We start from the raw sequence: 17,550 nt of genomic DNA on the forward strand, positions 1-17,550 counted from the left end.
CCCATGTCCATCTCTGTACCCCCGCCATGTCCACCTCTGTACCCCCCATGTCCATCTCTGTACCCCCCCCCCCATGTCCACCTCTGTACCAGCAATTCTCTGCAGTCTGCACAAATGAATCCTCTTCCCCTTCTCTCCACCTTGTTCTTTCTTACCTGATCACACAGCGGTGCAACACAGTCCCAGCCTATCAGACCCAGCACACAGCCAGAAAACTTCACTCGGCTGTGTGCTACACAGGTCTGCCAGGCGGGGGTGGGAGGAACACGAAGCGCCGCTCTCGTTCTGGGATTACTGGGATGCTCTGCAAATTGACTCCGGTCCGCAGCTTCTAACAGAGGGAGAAGCGGGACGAGCGGGCTCAAACACATGAAGCCCGCAGCTGTCCCTGTATAATTAATGTGGCCGCCGCTTCTTGGGAGAGCAGGGGGGATCGGCTCCCCCCGCTACTCGGGAAAAACTGCGGGCAGCGCAGGGCTTAAGTGGCAGCTGCTTTGGGCCCCACAGCAATGAGAGGGCCCAGGGCAGCTGCCCCTTTTGCCCTGCGTTAAAGACGGCCCTGAGGATATGATCAACATGTTCAAATATGTAAGGGGTCCATATAGTGAACTTGGTGTTGAGTTATTCACTTTACGGTCAACACAGAGGACAAGGGGGCACTCTTTATGACTGGAGGAAAAGAGATTTCATCTGCAAATACGGAAAGGTTTCTTCACAGTAAGAGCTGTGAATTGTGGAATAGACTCCCGTCAGAGGTGGTTCTGGCCAGCTCAGTAGATTGCTTTAAGAAAGGCCTGGATACTTTCCTAAATGTACATAATATAACTGGGTACTAGCATTTATAGGTAAAGTTGATGCAGGGAAAATCCAATTGCCTCTTGGGGGATCAGGAAGGATTTTTTTCCCCTGCTGTAGCAAATTGGAGCATGCTCTGCTGGGGTTTTTTGCCTTCCTCTGGATCAACTGTGGATATAGAATTGGGTCTATTGGACTGTACTTTATTTTTTTTTTTCGTTTTTTGTGTTTTTTTTATGGTTGAACTGCATGGCCTTGTGTCTTTTTTCAACCTGACTAACTATGTAACTATGTAACTATGTAAGATAGCTTTAGCTGAACACTGTGCAGAGGACGCACTACACTAACGTTAAAATAATGTAGCTGCCTGCAGTAGTGATGGAATCAGGAAAACACCACCAACCTTCTACAGGTAGCTTTAGCTGAACACTGTGCAGAGGTCGCACTACACTAAGGTGTAAATAATGTAGCTGCCTGCGGTAGTGATAGGATCATGAAAACACCACCAACCTTCTATAGATAGCTTTAGCTGAATACTGTGCAGAGGACGCACTACACTAACGTTAAAATAATGTAGCTGCCTGCGGTAGTGATAGGATCAGGAAAACACCGCCAACCTTCTACAGGTAGCTTTAGCTGAACACTATGCAGAGGTCGCACTACACTAACGTGTAAATAATGTAGCTGCCTGCGGTAGTAATAGGATCAGGAAAACAGCGCCAACCTTCTAAAGGTAACTTTAGCTGAACACTGTGCAGAGGTCGTACTACACTAACGTGTAAATAATGTAGCTGCCTGCGGCAGTGATAGGATCAGGAAAACACCACCAACCTTCTACAGATAGCTTTAGCTGAACACTGTGCAGAGGATGCAGTACACTAACGTTAAAATAATGTAGCTGCCTGTGGTAGTGATAGGATCAGGAAAACACCACCAACCTTCTACAGGTAGCTTTAGCTGAACACTGTGCAGAGGTCGCACTACACTAACGTGTAAATAATGTAGCTGCCTGCGGTAGTGATAGGATCAGGAAAACACCACCAACCTTCTACAGATAGCTTTAGCTGAACACTGTGCAGAGGATGCACTAAAATAACGTTAAAATAATGTAGCTGCCTGTGGTAGTGATAGGATCAGGAAAACACCACCAACCTTCTACAGGTAGCTTTAGCTGAACACTGTGAAGAGGACGCACTACACTAACATTAAAATAATGTAGCTGCCTGCGGTAGTGATAGGATCAAGAAAACACCACCAACCTTCTACAGGTAGCTTTAGCTGAACACTGTGCAGAGGACGCACTACACTAACGTGTAAATAATGTAGCTGCCTGCAGTAGTGATAGGATCAGGAAAACACCACCAACCTTCTACAGGTAGCTTTAGCTGAACACTGTGCAGAGGTCCCACTACACTAACTTTTAGCATTAGCTGAACACTGTGAGGAGGACGCACTACACTAACTTGTAGCTTTAGCTGAACACTGTGCAGAGGTCACACTACACTAACTTGTAGCTTTAGCTGAACACTGTTCAGAGGACGCACTACACTAACATGTAAATAATGTAGCTTCCTGCGATAGTGATAGGTTCAGGAAAACACCATCAACCTTCTACAGGTAGCTTTAGCTGAACACTGTGCAGAGGACGTACTATACTAACGTGTAAATATTGTAGCTGCCTGCAGTAGTGATAGGATCAGGAAAACACCACCAACCTTCTCCAGGTAGCTTTAGCTGAACACTGTGCAGAGGTCGCACTACACTAACTTGTAGCTTTAGCTGAACACTGTGAGGAGGATGCACTACACTAACTTGTAGCTTTAGCTGAACACTGTGCAGAGGTCGCACTACACTAACTTGTAGCTTTAGCTGAACACTGTGAGGAGGACGCACTACACTAACTTGTAGCTTTAGCTGAACACTGTGAGGAGGACGCACTACACTAACTTGTAACTTTAGCTGAACACTGAGCACTACACTAACTTGTAGCTTTAGATGAACACTGTTCAGAGGACGCACTACACTAACTTGTAGCTTTAGCTGAACACTGTGCACTACACTAACTTGTAGCTTTAGCTGAACACTGTTCAGGGGATGCACTACACTAACTTGTAGCTTTAGCTGAACACTGTGCAAAGGTCGCACTACACTAACTTGTAGCTTTAGCTGAACACTGTGAGGAGGATGCACTACACTAACTTGTAGCTTTAGCTGAACACTGTGCTCTACACTAACTTGTAGCTTTAGCTGAACACTGTTCAGAGGACGCACTACACTAACTTGTAGCTTTAGCTGAACACTGTGCAGAGGTCGCACTACACTAACTTGTAGCTTTAGCTGAACACTGTGAGGAGGATGCACTACACTAACTTGTAGCTTTAGCTGAACACTGTGAGGAGGACGCACTACACTAACTTGTAACTTTAGCTGAACACTGAGCACTACACTAACTTGTAGCTTTAGATGAACACTGTTCAGAGGACGCACTGCACTAACTTGTAGCTTTAGCTGAACACTGTGCACTACACTAACTTGTAGCTTTAGCTGAACACTGTTCAGGGGATGCACTACACTAACTTGTAGCTTTAGCTGAACACTGTGCAAAGGTCGCACTACACTAACTTGTAGCTTTAGCTGAACACTGTGAGGAGGATGCACTACACTAACTTGTAGCTTTAGCTGAACACTGTGCTCTACACTAACTTGTAGCTTTAGCTGAACACTGTTCAGAGGACGCACTACACTAACTTGTAGCTTTAGCTGAACACTGTGCAGAGGTTGCACTACACTAACTTGTAGCTTTAGCTGAACACTGTGAGGAGAATGCACTACACTAATTTGTAGCTTTAGCTGAACACTGTGCACTACACTAACTTGTAGCTTTAGCTGAACACTGTGAGGAGGACGCACTACACTAACTTGTAGCTTTAGCTGAACACTGTGCACTACACTAACTTGTAGCTTTAGCTGAACACTGTGAGGAGGACGCACTACACTAACTTGTAGCTTTAGCTGAACACTGTGCAGAGGTCGCACTACACTAACTTGTAGCTTTAGCTGAACACTGTGAGGAAGATGCACTACACTAACTTGTAGCTTTAGCTGAACACTGTGCACTACACTAACTTGTAGCTTTAGCTGAACACTGTTCAGAGGATGCACTACACTAACTTGTAGCTTTAGCTGAACACTGTGCAGATGTAGCACTACACTAACTTGTAGCTTTAGCTGAACACTGTTCAGGGGATGCACTACACTAACTTGTAGCTTTAGCTGAACACTGTGCAAAGGTCACACTACACTAACTTGTAGCTTTAGCTGAACACTGTGAGGAGGATGCACTACACTAACTTGTAGCTTTAGCTGAACACTGTGCTCTACACTAACTTGTAGCTTTAGCTGAACACTGTTCAGAGGACGCACTACACTAACTTGTAGCTTTAGCTGAACACTGTGCAGAGGTCGCACTACACTAACTTGTAGCTTTAGCTGAACACTGTGAGGAGGATGCACTACACTAACTTGTAGCTTTAGCTGAACACTGTGAGGAGGATGCACTACACTAACTTGTAACTTTAGCTGAACACTGAGCACTACACTAACTTGTAGCTTTAGATGAACACTGTTCAGAGGACGCACTACACTAACTTGTAGCTTTAGCTGAACACTGTGCACTACACTAACTTGTAGCTTTAGCTGAACACTGTTCAGGGGATGCACTACACTAACTTGTAGCTTTAGCTGAACACTGTGCAAAGGTCGCACTACACTAACTTGTAGCTTTAGCTGAACACTGTGAGGAGGATGCACTACACTAACTTGTAGCTTTAGCTGAACACTGTGCTCTACACTAACTTGTAGCTTTAGCTGAACACTGTTCAGAGGACGCACTACACTAACTTGTAGCTTTAGCTGAACACTGTGCAGAGGTTGCACTACACTAACTTGTAGCTTTAGCTGAACACTGTGAGGAGAATGCACTACACTAATTTGTAGCTTTAGCTGAACACTGTGCACTACACTAACTTGTAGCTTTAGCTGAACACTGTGAGGAGGACGCACTACACTAACTTGTAGCTTTAGCTGAACACTGTGCACTACACTAACTTGTAGCTTTAGCTGAACACTGTGAGGAGGACGCACTACACTAACTTGTAGCTTTAGCTGAACACTGTGCAGAGGTCGCACTACACTAACTTGTAGCTTTAGCTGAACACTGTGAGGAAGACGCACTACACTAACTTGTAGCTTTAGCTGAACACTGTGCACTACACTAACTTGTAGCTTTAGCTGAACACTGTTCAGAGGATGCACTACACTAACTTGTAGCTTTAGCTGAACACTGTGCAGATGTAGCACTACACTAACTTGTAGCTTTAGCTGAACACTGTGCAGAGGTCACACTAAACTAACTTGTAGCTTTAGCTGAACACTGTGAGGAGGATGCACTACACTAACTGTAAATAGTCTAGCTGCCTGACTGTGGTACTAATAGGATCAGAAGAACACCAGCAATTTTCTTCAGGTAGCTGTAAATACTGTAACAACACAAGCCTGCCTGTCAGTAGGAAGATAATAAAAGGAACGGATCTAGCTAAACTGAATGCAGTGTATATATATATATATATATATATATATATATATATATATATATATATACAACACCTGGGATGCATATATATACACAATACACTGTAAGTGCAGCTAACTGACTGACTGTCCTGCCTAATCTCTAACTTAAATCAAATGACACTGTCTCTCTGTCTCTGTCTCTCAACGCCGGAACACACTACACAGGCCACCGTGCAGGCGGCCTTATATAGTGTGGGGCATGTACTAAACCCCCTGAGCCATAATTGGCCAAAGCCACCCTGGCTTTGGCCAATTACAGCTCTCTCTACAGACGGCGCTGTGATTGGCCAAGCATGCGGGTCATAGTGCATGCTTGGCCAATCATCAGCCAGCAATGCACTGCCATGCCGCAGTGAATTATGGGCCGTGATGTGCCACACGAATTTGGCGCGAACGGCCCATATCGTTCGCAATTCGGCGAACGGGCGAACAGACGATGTTCGAGTTGAACATGGGTTTGACTCAAACACGAAGCTCATCCCTAGTATCCACATTCAGGCTAAAATTGTTTCCTTCCACTGTAAGGGGTGGAGTTCACATGAGCGTATTTTCCTTTTGCTTTTCCTGTCTGTGTAGACATTGAGCAGCATCTCCACTCCGCTGGGACCTGCATTGCCAGACCATGATCTTCAGGGTACTTAATGCCTTTTTGTGGTTGCTTAAAACATCCCTGCAGCAACAATTATTTTGCAGCTTGACCACCCTACAATATTCTAGGCTGTGGGCCTGGTTCAAGTCCTGCTCCAGGAGTACCCCATAGGGCAGGGGTATGCAATTAGCGGACCTCCAGCTGTTGCAGAACTACAAGTCCCATGAGGCATAGCAAACTCTGACAGCCACAAGCATGACACCCAGAGGCAGAGCACGATGGGACTTGTAGTTTTGCAATAGCTGGAGGTGCACTAATTTCATATCCCTGCCATAGGGGATACATGTATGACAAGTGTGATGGCTTAACTACTGCAAGCAAACATGTGGCCTTGTTATTCCCTTTTGAGAGTTTGGTTTGTGGTTGTCAACCTGTTTGTGGTATGGAGTGTCCCCTACTGAAGGCTGCAATTTTTTATTATTCAAGATAATCTTTTCATATCACTGGACCACACTGTCAGCAATATGGCCCCCATGACAATGGGCACAAGGGCCAGCAAGAATGGACAGGGACAGTACATATCCCTGATGGCATACTAGGTAAATTTGCTGGCTGCTGGGAAGGAAGAAGGATGATAAACACTACTGGAGATGGTGGTACCACCTCTTGTGTCCTATACCTTGGTGTTGGTGACAGTTTGGTCAACTCTACCCTGTCTCCTTAACGACTTGCTTACTGGGCACTTAAACCCCCCTCCTGCCCAGACCAATTTTCAGCTTTCAGTGCTGACGCACTTTGAATGACAATTGTGCGGTCATACGACACTGTACCCAAATGAAATTTTTATCATTTTTTTCACACAAATAGAGCTTTCTTTTGGTGGTATTTTATCACAGTTGGGATTTATATTTTTTGCTAAACAAACAAAAAAAAAAAATGGAAAATTTTGAAAAAAAAATCATGTTTCACAGTTTGTTATAAAATTTTGCAAACAGGTAATTTTTCTCCTTCATTGATATGCGCTGATGAGGCGGCACTGGTGGGCACTGATAGGCTGCACTGGTGGGCACTGATAGGCTGCACTGATGGCCACTGATAAGATGGCACTGATGGGCCCTGATGGGTGGCACTGATGGGCACTGATAGGTGCCACTGATGGATGGCACTGATGGGCACTGATAGGTGGCACTGATGGGCACTGGTAGGTGACACTAATGTGCAGCACTGTTTATGAGGCACTGATTGTGGGCACTGATAGGTGGCACTGTGGGCACTGATGGGTGGCACTGGTGGGCACTGTTAGGCAGCACTGTTTCTACTGCTAGGTGACACTGGCAGGTGTCACAGGTGGGTACTGAGGAGCTGGTGGAAGCTCTCCGTGATCGGGACTGATGTCCCTCTCACGGCCACCGGTGATCAGCTTTTTTTTTCCTCCTCACGCTGTCAGCGCGAGGAGAAAAAATAGCCGATTACCGGCTCTGTTTACATCACATGATCAGCTGTTATTGGCTGACAGCTGATCACGTGGTAAGGGGTCGGGATCAACCCCTACTCTGATCTGTGATCCAGCGAGTCTCATAGACTCGCTGATCACAGAGCGCACTGTGTGCACCCTGCAGGAGGCGCACAGGCCGCTCGGGCATGGGAGGATGTCAATAGACGTACTCCCAGCAAAGCAGGTCTATGCTGTAGCCGTCATTCGGCTATAGCGCAGATCTGAAGAAGTTAATGGTCTCATCCTCTAACTCCTGGGAACCACCAGTCGACCCCCAGTGCCTATGCAATGGCCCAGACAAAATGTTGCTATGCTGTTTTACAGGTGATCTGCCTAGGGGACAGTAGCTACACTGGGCCAGAGGTTGTGTCAGCTCTCCAGGGCTAGTCTGGAAGTTAGCGTGTTTTGGGTAATGCTATTGGTGACTAGAGCACCAACCTTCTGGCTGCCCTCTTCAGGAGGGAGAGTTTATACACATACCTTGCCTGGCACATATCATTAGCCTGGTGGTACAGTGGTTCCTAGTTAAATGCCTTGGCTTTCGGGAGGTCCTGCCTCAGGCCAGAAGATTGTGAAACCAATTTAGGCAATCATGCCTAAATTGTTCACCTGGCAACACAATCTGCATGCCAATTGACTGGTATATTACACCCCCATACACTAGAAACCAACATTGGAAAGCTGCAACAGAAGCAGAAGGCCGTCAATGAGTATCTTTGTGAGTACAGCACAAGGACAGGCTCTGAGGAGCTCAGATTTTTTTCATCACATCAGTAGCTCATGATTCAGGACTTGTGGAGAATCTTGTCAATTTTCAGAAAGGTGCCTAGAATAGTGAGCTGTGACAACATAATTTCTCTTGTGTTCCCGTAGAGCAATTACTATGTGATGTCATAGACCAGGCATTAGAGACACAGCACCAGGAAGAAGCAGAGGACTAACTGCTGTCTCATATTCATTATGATCACTTGCCCACTGTCTCAAACCCTGGGCAAATCCTGTAAGGCAGAAGCTGCAGAAGACAGAGGAAAAGGAGGGTTTGGCTGCTGGTGGTAAGGAGGAAGAAAGGGATAGTCTTCCAGGAAGACATTTCATACCTTGGAAACACTGGGAGTTGTATTTGGTTTGGGTGAGATCATTAAGGCACGGTAGTCCTCAGTCATAGCAAGCACTCATGGTCTTCTCTGGGTAATTTGTGGTGAATGGGGGTTTTCATGCTGAAATGCCTGCACATGACCCCAAGATTGGAAGCATCAAAGACAGAGGCCATTAATGGATCGCCACCTTTTTGCATTCCCAATACTACTACCACTGTCCCAGAGGGAAAACAAAGGGGTTGATTTACTAAAGGAAAATAGACTGTGCACTTTGCATATTCAAGTGCTTACATACTGTCCTGATGCCAGCCAATTCCTACTAACACATTAGTAAAGTCTATATTTAGAATATTTTGGGAATAATTGGGGATTTGGGGATTGCATGGGGTTCAGGGAATGTGGAGGTGGTTTTAAAGGGTTTTGATATTTTATTGAATGTTTATACAATTTTTAGACAATGCAGTGTGGTGCTTTAAAAAAAATGACCTCACAAACTATACTAGAAATTTGTGTTTCCACTAGTCAATTTGTAGAAAATGTAGGACTTCATGTTTATTTTTCTAGAATAAATTTTTCTATAGCTTTTAGAGCAGTTGTGGTTGCTACTTCTTCCATTCAAGTGGGTTTATTACAGAGAGTTAAAAAAAAAATCAGGTACCACAGCCAAAACTACCTAAAAAGTCTTTTCTTCCTAGCAGTAATGCCACGTACACACGATCGCACATTCCGACAAGATCCATGTTGGCTCAAACTTGTCTTGCCTACACACAGTCACACAAATCTTGTCGGAAATTCTGAATGCCAAGAACGCAGTGACGGCACTAGAAAAGGGAAGTTCAATGCCAAGTGCGCCACCCTTTGGGCTCCTTCTGCTAATCTCATGTTAATAGAAGTTTGGTGAGAGACGATTCGTGCTTTTCAGCCTCGTGCTTTTCCGATCGTTAATGCTCTTCAGTTTGTGCTTGTGGGTTCGTATCTGGTTTTCAGTGCGTGTAGTCAGTTCGCATTTGTTTTTCAGTGCGCATTTTATATTACGTATTTGATTCTCAGTGCGTTCTTGTCCGCTCGTTTCTGATTTTCAGCTCGCTCTTCTCAGGCCTTTCTGTTTTTCAGTGCTTTCTGTTAAATTGTTCTGACCAGCCGACCATTTTGAAGCCATGAGGACCCTCACCCCGAACCAGAGGGTTTTTAACTACTGGCTGGCCAGAGCCAGAAGAGTGGTGAACGCTTTCAGGATAATGGCCATTCAGTTCCACCTATTGCTTACGGCAATCAACATGGCGGAATATAAACTTAACCATATAATCCTTGCATGCTGCATTCTCCACAACTATTTAAGGAGAAATTCAATGAACTATGTTGCCTCAGTTGGACCTGAGGCCGGACTTCAAAAAGAAACCCTGACGGACACTGAAGCTGGCCATCCTGGCTTGCCCCCCAAAGCGCCCACGAAGTAAGACAAAAGTGCACATGAAACTGCACTTGAAACTGCACTGAAAGTGCACTTGTAGTGCAAACTGGATTTGCCTTTAGTAAATAACCCCCATTTCAGGGTAAACACCAACTTAGTCCAAAAAATGATATTGAGCATTGAAAGAAGAAGCCACACATTGTTGAGTAGAAAACATTTTACTCTGTGCTCATTCACATGTGCGTTAGAAAAGGGTTTTTGAACAAACCAACATATTTTAGTAATAACATTTTTGTTTTTGACAGTAGCCTTTTTTTGTGTTAAAACAAGCAAGTTTAAAACCATAAAACAAAACACAACTGAGGAACGTACAAAGTTCAACTTTGACAAAGTGAAGGCAATATCAGACATTAGTATGTCCAAACTGTGTTGATACTGCCTTCTTTAGATGGGGTGATGTCACCCCTGTGAAAGCCAAATTTTGAAGATGCACACAAACTGAGAGTCAAAATGGGGATTTCTCTCCTGATTCCATGCCTAATGTCAACATGTGCTAGCTCCCATCATGGAGGATCAGTGGACGTGTTTCGGGGGTGCAACCCCTTCCTCTCATCTACTTTAGTTGCGAGGAAGGGGTTGTACCCCCAAAACGCGTACCCTGATATCCCGTGATGGCAGATAGCACATGTTTGGCTTTCTAAAAAATATTTACAATGTGTGAAAATACAAAAAATACAAACAAACTCGAAGAATTTTGAAGTGTTTTAGATTCTGTCTAAAACATCAATGATGTTTTTGTCTTTTTTCCACATCATTGATGTCTTCCTTGATCTTCTGTAAATCACGATTGCACACCATAATCTCCCTGATGAGGACGTGTGCACTTGCACTTGTGAAATTAGATTTTTCTTCCACAACATCCATATCACCTAAAATAAAAAAACACACCATGTATTAGAAATATGCAGGCATACATCTATTACCTGAAGCTGTGGTCTCAGACACTCACCTGTTGTGGTCACTATTTCGCCCACTTCATAAACCTCTCCTTCTGTCACATCTTCTGGTTGTGGTGTGGAGATTTCCTTTTGTTTAGGAGGCTGGGGGTCCCTGGTGACCTCAGACGTCCCGAGTCTTTTCTCCCCTATGTGCATCAAAAAAAGGTATACTTAGCACACAGATCTTTGATGCGAGAAATAGTAATATGAAACATTGCTTGGAAGTGTCGTACAATTGTCTTTTTTGGCAGAGTTCCAAGCTGAAGACATTATTTTTTTCCCTTTATAAAGCTGGAATACTTACCTTTTTTGTAAATTTTCCCCCATGGAGACACCCCTAGTATCCACTGGAGCACCTGTGTGGGACACCCTAAAAAGTTTGTTCTGGTGTCCCACACTAGTACTCCTGCGTCCAGACGTGTAAACAGCTGCTGAGTGTCCTCTCCTTACACTGAATGAAGTTTGCATTTCATTCTAGTTACAAACCCATCTAGACAACAAACTTAATACAAATAGACCTGAACAAATGTAGTTAACCTGGATCTGCCAAAAACACCGTATTAGTGGACGAACGAACGATGTTTACTAGGAATGATTACTGTGCCCACGAACCAGAAACTTGACATTTTAAACTGTACAACAGTAAAGAAAAGCACATGGAGCAGCACAAACATAATAATAATAATAGGAACACACAACAAAATACTTACTTTTTTACAGCACTTTCTTGATTCTTCTGTACTGATCCTGCTCCCTCAATTTGAGGTCTGACCATCGTTTCCTCAGTTGATCCTTGGATCGCCATACCCCAAAACTCTTCTGCAGAATTTTCACAACTTTAGTCATGATCTTGGCCTTTCTCGCATTTGGGTTTGGATAAGGTCCATGCTTTCCTTCATATTCAGCCCTCTTCAAGATGTCCACCATCTCCAACATCTCACCAAAGGACATATTAAGGCCTTAAATTTCCTCCGGGATCGGGACGTTTGTGGCTCCAGGCTTTCGTCCTCCTCCTCGTTGCTGCTCTCCTTGCATGCACTTGCACTTTCTTCACCATGTGCTCTCCCACTGCGCCGAAAGACAAGGGGCGGAGAATAGACTAGAAAGAACGTCAGGGGCAAGCGGAGTTTCACGCATGCGCAGTGTATATAAAGCGTAACACGCGTGCGGATACGTGGGATCTGTGAGCGGAGGAAGGTGTATTGGAAGCACCGATCGTTCGAACGAAGGTACAATTTTAACTTGGTGCATCAGTGGCCTTTACTGCTTATAGTTTGAGACCTATATTGGGACAAGATTAGGAGAGTTTAGCCTGACATTAGGGCTTGTCTTGTGCTGTGTCTTGCAGAGAAAATGGATCTATTCAATGATGACGACTTTATCCCCATATTCCTTGATATGTACAGGGAGCTGCCCTGTCTGTGGCAGGTAAACCACCCCGTTTATAACAATAAACCAAAGAAGAAGGCAGCGCTGGATCAGTTGCTGGAATTTGTGAAGCCGCAGATCCCCACGGCAGACATCCCCTATTTGAAGGCCTGAATTGTTGGCATGAGGAGCACTTATAATAGGGAGCGCAAGAAGGTCCAGGATTCGCAGAGATCTGGAGTTGCAGCAGATGACATTTACGTATCCAGGCTGTGGTACTATGACAGACTGCATTTTCTGGCAGGCCCGACTGAACCCAGGCCAGCACTCTCCAATCTTCCTTCAAGGCTTCCTTCCACCTCAGCTGAGGCTTCCGACGTCCAACCTGGGCCTTCCACCCAGGAAGAAGTGGAGGAGCCCAGCTTGAGCCAGGTATAGCATTGTTCAACATATTTCTAGTTAAATCATTAATGATGTTAACTAGATGTTATTATTGATCAGTAATTTCTGATTTTACAAAGTGTTTTACATATTAATAGACAGTAGTGGCCACAAGTGATTGGGACAAGAATGAAAAATGCTGGGGTCAGAATGATAGTTTTTTCTATTTATTAACCTTCAATTTGCAACAGTCATGAGCTGAAAATTGTGTGTGATTGATGAACCAAAATATTTAATATTTAATTTAATAAAACTATGTCCCTTTTTCATACACAGGAAAGTCTCAGCCAGGAGGGGGCCGTGGAAAGTGGCAGCTAGGAGGTGGCTGGGCCCAGTAGCCTGCCCTGAATCCCAGGTCGCTCCCCTCCGCCTTCCAAAAAAAAGTCGCAGGAAGAGGAGTAACCTGGAGGAGGCAGCACTTGTCCTATTTCAGAAGGCTACTGCGGCCCTCCGAACCCCCCCAAATAATCAAGAGGATTATGCCTACATGGCAGCCTGCAAAATGCAGGAAATGAAGGAGGGCCAACGCCTCTTATGCGAGGAAGTTATGTTACAAGCCCCTAACTAAGGGGTTGAGGGGCGAACTCACAAGCCAAAGCCATGTTTGTGAGTTCAACCATGGTCCTCCTCCTCCACCTCCTACCACAACTACAACACCAGAGCCACAGCCTGGAAGCAAGCGTTTAAGGAAGACAAGAGAGTGATGGCCTGGGTTCAGTCTGGTCTGACAAACGATGTAGGCTGTTGTAAGACCACAGCCTGGGGACAGATACAGTATCTCACAAAAGTTAGTACACCCCTCACATTTTTGAAAATATTTTATTCTATCTTTTTATGTGACAACAGTGAAGAAATGACAAATTGCTACAATGTAAAGTAGTGAGTGTACAGCTTGTATAACAGTGTAAATTTGCTGTCCTTTCAAAATAACTCAACACACAGCCATTAATGAACCGCTAAACCGCTGGCAACAAAAGTGAGTACACCCTTAAGTGAAAATGTCGAAATTGGGCCCCATTAGCCATTTCCCCTCCCCGGTGTCATGCGACCTGTTAGTGTTACAAGGTCTCAGGTGTGACTGGGGAGCAGGTGTGTTAAATTTGGTGTTATCACTCTCACTCTCTCATACTGATCACTGGAAGTTCAACATGGCACCTCATGGCAAAGAACTCTCTGAGGATCTGAAAAAAAAAGAATTGTTGCTCTACATAAAGATGGCCTAGGCTATAAGAAGATTGCCAAGACCCTGAAACTGAGCTGCAGCATGGTGGCCAAGACCATACAGCAGTTTAACAGGACAGATTCCACTCAGAACAGGCCTCGCTATGGTCGACCAAAGAAGTTGAGTGCACGTGCTCAGCGTCATATGCAGAGGTTGCCTTTGGGAAATAGACGTATGAGTGCTGCCAGCATTGCTGCAGGGGTTGAAGGAGAGGGGAGTCAGTCTGTCAGTGCTCAGACCATACGCCGCACGCTGCATCAAATTGGTCTGCATGGCTGTCGTCCCAGAAGGAAGCTTCTTCTAAAGATGATGCTCAAGAAAGCCTGCAAACAGTTTGCTGAAGACAAGCAGACTAAGGACATGGATTACTGGAACCATGTCCTGTGGTCTGATGAGACCAAGATAAACTTATTTGGTTCAGATGGTGTCAAGCGTGTGTGGTGCCAACCAGGTGAGGAGCACAAAGACAAGTGTGTCTTGTCTACAGTGAAGTATGGTGGCGGGAGTGTCATGGTCTGGGGCTGCATGAGTGCTGCTGGCACTGGGCAGATACAGTTCATTGAGGGAACCATGAATGCCAACATGTACTGTGACATACTGAAGCAGAGCATGATCTCCTCCCTTCGGAGACTGGGCCGCAGGGCGGTATTCCAACATGATAACGACCCCAAACACACCTCCAAGATGACCACTGCCTTGCTAAAGAAGCTGAGGGTGAAGGAGATGGACTGGTCAAGCATGTCTCCAGACCTAAACCCTATTCAGCATCTGTGGGGCATCTTTAAATGGAATGTGGAGGAGTGCAAGGTCTCTTACATCCACCAGCTCAGTGATGTCATCATGGAGGAGGGGAAGAGGACTCCAGTGGCAACCTGTGAAGCTCTGGTGAACTCCATGCCCAAGAGGGTTAAGGCAGTGCTGGAAAATAATAGTGGCCACACAAAAGATTGACACTTTGGTCCCAATTTGGACATTTTCACTTAGGGGTGTACTCACTTTTGTTGCCAGCGATTTGAACATTATTGGCTGTGTGTTGAATTATTTTGAGGGGACAGCAAATTTACACTGTTATACAAGCTGTACACTCACTACTTTACATTGTAGCAAAGTGTCATTTCTTCAGTGTTGTCACATGAAAAGATAGAATAAAATATTTACAAAAATGTGAAGGGTGTACTCACTTTTGTGAGATATTGTATGTCATCTGCTGCTGTTCCTGATCTCTTGTAGTCCTGGACCGGATTGTGCTCACTCCTCAGGCGACCAATTTTGACTGTAAAATAACTGATGTCTGCCCTGGGGTAAAAAGGCTTTGCAAATTTCACCAGTTTCTCCAGCGTTGCCTTCCTCTTTCTTTTGTTATGACCCATAATAAATGGCCATTTATTTTTAACAAATACTTGCCTATGTGTTTTAAAAAAAACAGTTTGTTTGTGAGTAGGCAGGTACATTTCAAAAATACAATGTCAAATTAACAAGGGACACCAACACCAACCTCCTTGAGGTTAAAAAATACAAGATAATAATGGTGTTGTGGTAACTTGACAGAAAATGAAAGAAAAAATTATGGAGATCACTATAAAAAAAAAAAAAAAATAGGAGATCTGGATAAAAAAAAAACAAAAAAAACCCGAGATCACGAGAAATAATAAAGAAATCAGGTTGTGTGAATATCAGTAGCAAAACAACTTCATTATTCTAGCATTATAAAGAAGAAGAGAATCCGCTGCATTTAAAAGCTTTTAAAATTTGCAGCGTGACGAATGTGCTATCTCCATTACGAACGCTAGTTTTACCAGACCGAAGAGCATGCGTGGAAATTTGTGCGTCGGAATTGTGTACACACGATCGGAATTTACAAGAACGGATTTTGTTGTCTGAAAAGTTGAGATCCAGATCTCAAATTTTGTTTGGAGGAAATTCCGGTGGAAAATGTCTGATGGAGCCTACACATGGTCGGAATTTCCGACAACGAGCTCACATCGAACATTTTTAGTCGGAAAATCTGATTGTGTGTACGCGGCATAACAATTCCTCTACCTCTGCTGTATTTAAAGGGGAACTTCACTCTCTCATTTAACATTGACTATTTTTCTTCCTTATGCTACCAGCATTAGTAAATAGATAGAAAAGTATATCATATTTACGTTTTTTACATTTTTTCCAGATACTTCCCAGTTTCTAGGCATAGGCAAATGATGTCATACATCCCAGGAGTCTTCATGAGAGGAGGAGGGGTTTTCTCAGTTAAGCACACCCTCCTGTATGCATGACTGAAGTGAAGATGGATTCCAGAAAGTAAATGCTACATGAATCATCTACCCCTACTCAAGATGGTCAGAAATGCTAGGGGGTGTTTTCCAAAGTGAAAATTGTACTGTTCCACCATATCACATACAGGCATCTCGTAATTAATTGAAAGGGTTTTTTTTCCACATGTTGCCCCATTAAGATTTTAACTTTCTCCCTGCTGTAAGGTATTTTTTAAAAACGTGTTTGCATTGGTATATGTCCCCCATGCCTTTTTGGATAATTCCTTCCTATTAGCCTTAAAAATTCTCAGAATGGACTATCAATAAAGTGAAAACAAAGTCAGTGCTACAGGTATGCTGCTCTACCAGGTGGCCAGCCTCATGCAACCAAGATGGATGCTTCTAGCATCTTGAACCTCCAAATATGCCACTACAAGTATTCCCAGACTGGAACCATCAAATGATACACCTGGGCCTTGCTGCCTTTTTCGGTTTTCAGGTAACCACTAGGGATGGGCCGAACGGACCCCTATTCGGTTCGGACAAGAACTTCCGAACACCGCAAACGTTTGGACCCGAACACCAAACCCCATTAAAGTCAATGGGACCCAAACATTAAATATCAAAAGTGCCCATTTTGAAGGCTTAAATGCAAGTAATTAGGAATACAATGGTTATAGGGGTCCAGGTCCTGCCCTGGGGGACATGGATCAATAAAAAAAAAAAGTTTGTGAAAAACGTCATTTTTAAATGAGCAGTGATTTTTTTGTTTTTTAAAGTGAAAATGAAAGTGAAATATAGTGCCAGGGGGGTCCCCTTAGTCTAACTGTAAAGTGGCAGATCTGTACCATGTCTAGAATCTGCTGCAGCGATAATTGAATTTATAAAGCCAAAAAAAAAGACATTTTTCCTGCAAGCTGCCTTTATTTTGCTCAGCAACAGCTGGGGAGACAGTGTGTATGATGAGGCCACAATGTAGTGCACTGGGAACAAGATTCGAGATTTTTTGGATACATTCTGGTGTCACTTTGACTTTGGATAGAAGTAACGGGTGCATTAAAATTGGTCTTTGGGTGTCGGTGGCGCCTTCCCACCGTAACCCTATAGAGATAAGCTTGATGAAAGCAAGAATTTGCCTTTCTGTAAAAAATTGCAATGATATGCCCCTGTCAAACAGGTGCAGAAAAATTGGTCTTTGGCTGTCGGTGGTGCCTTCCCACCGTAACCCTAAAGAGGTACTCTTGATGTAA

Source organism: Aquarana catesbeiana, linkage group LG05 (genome assembly GCF_042186555.1).
Source record: "Aquarana catesbeiana isolate 2022-GZ linkage group LG05, ASM4218655v1, whole genome shotgun sequence".
NCBI lineage: Eukaryota > Metazoa > Chordata > Amphibia > Anura > Ranidae > Aquarana > Aquarana catesbeiana.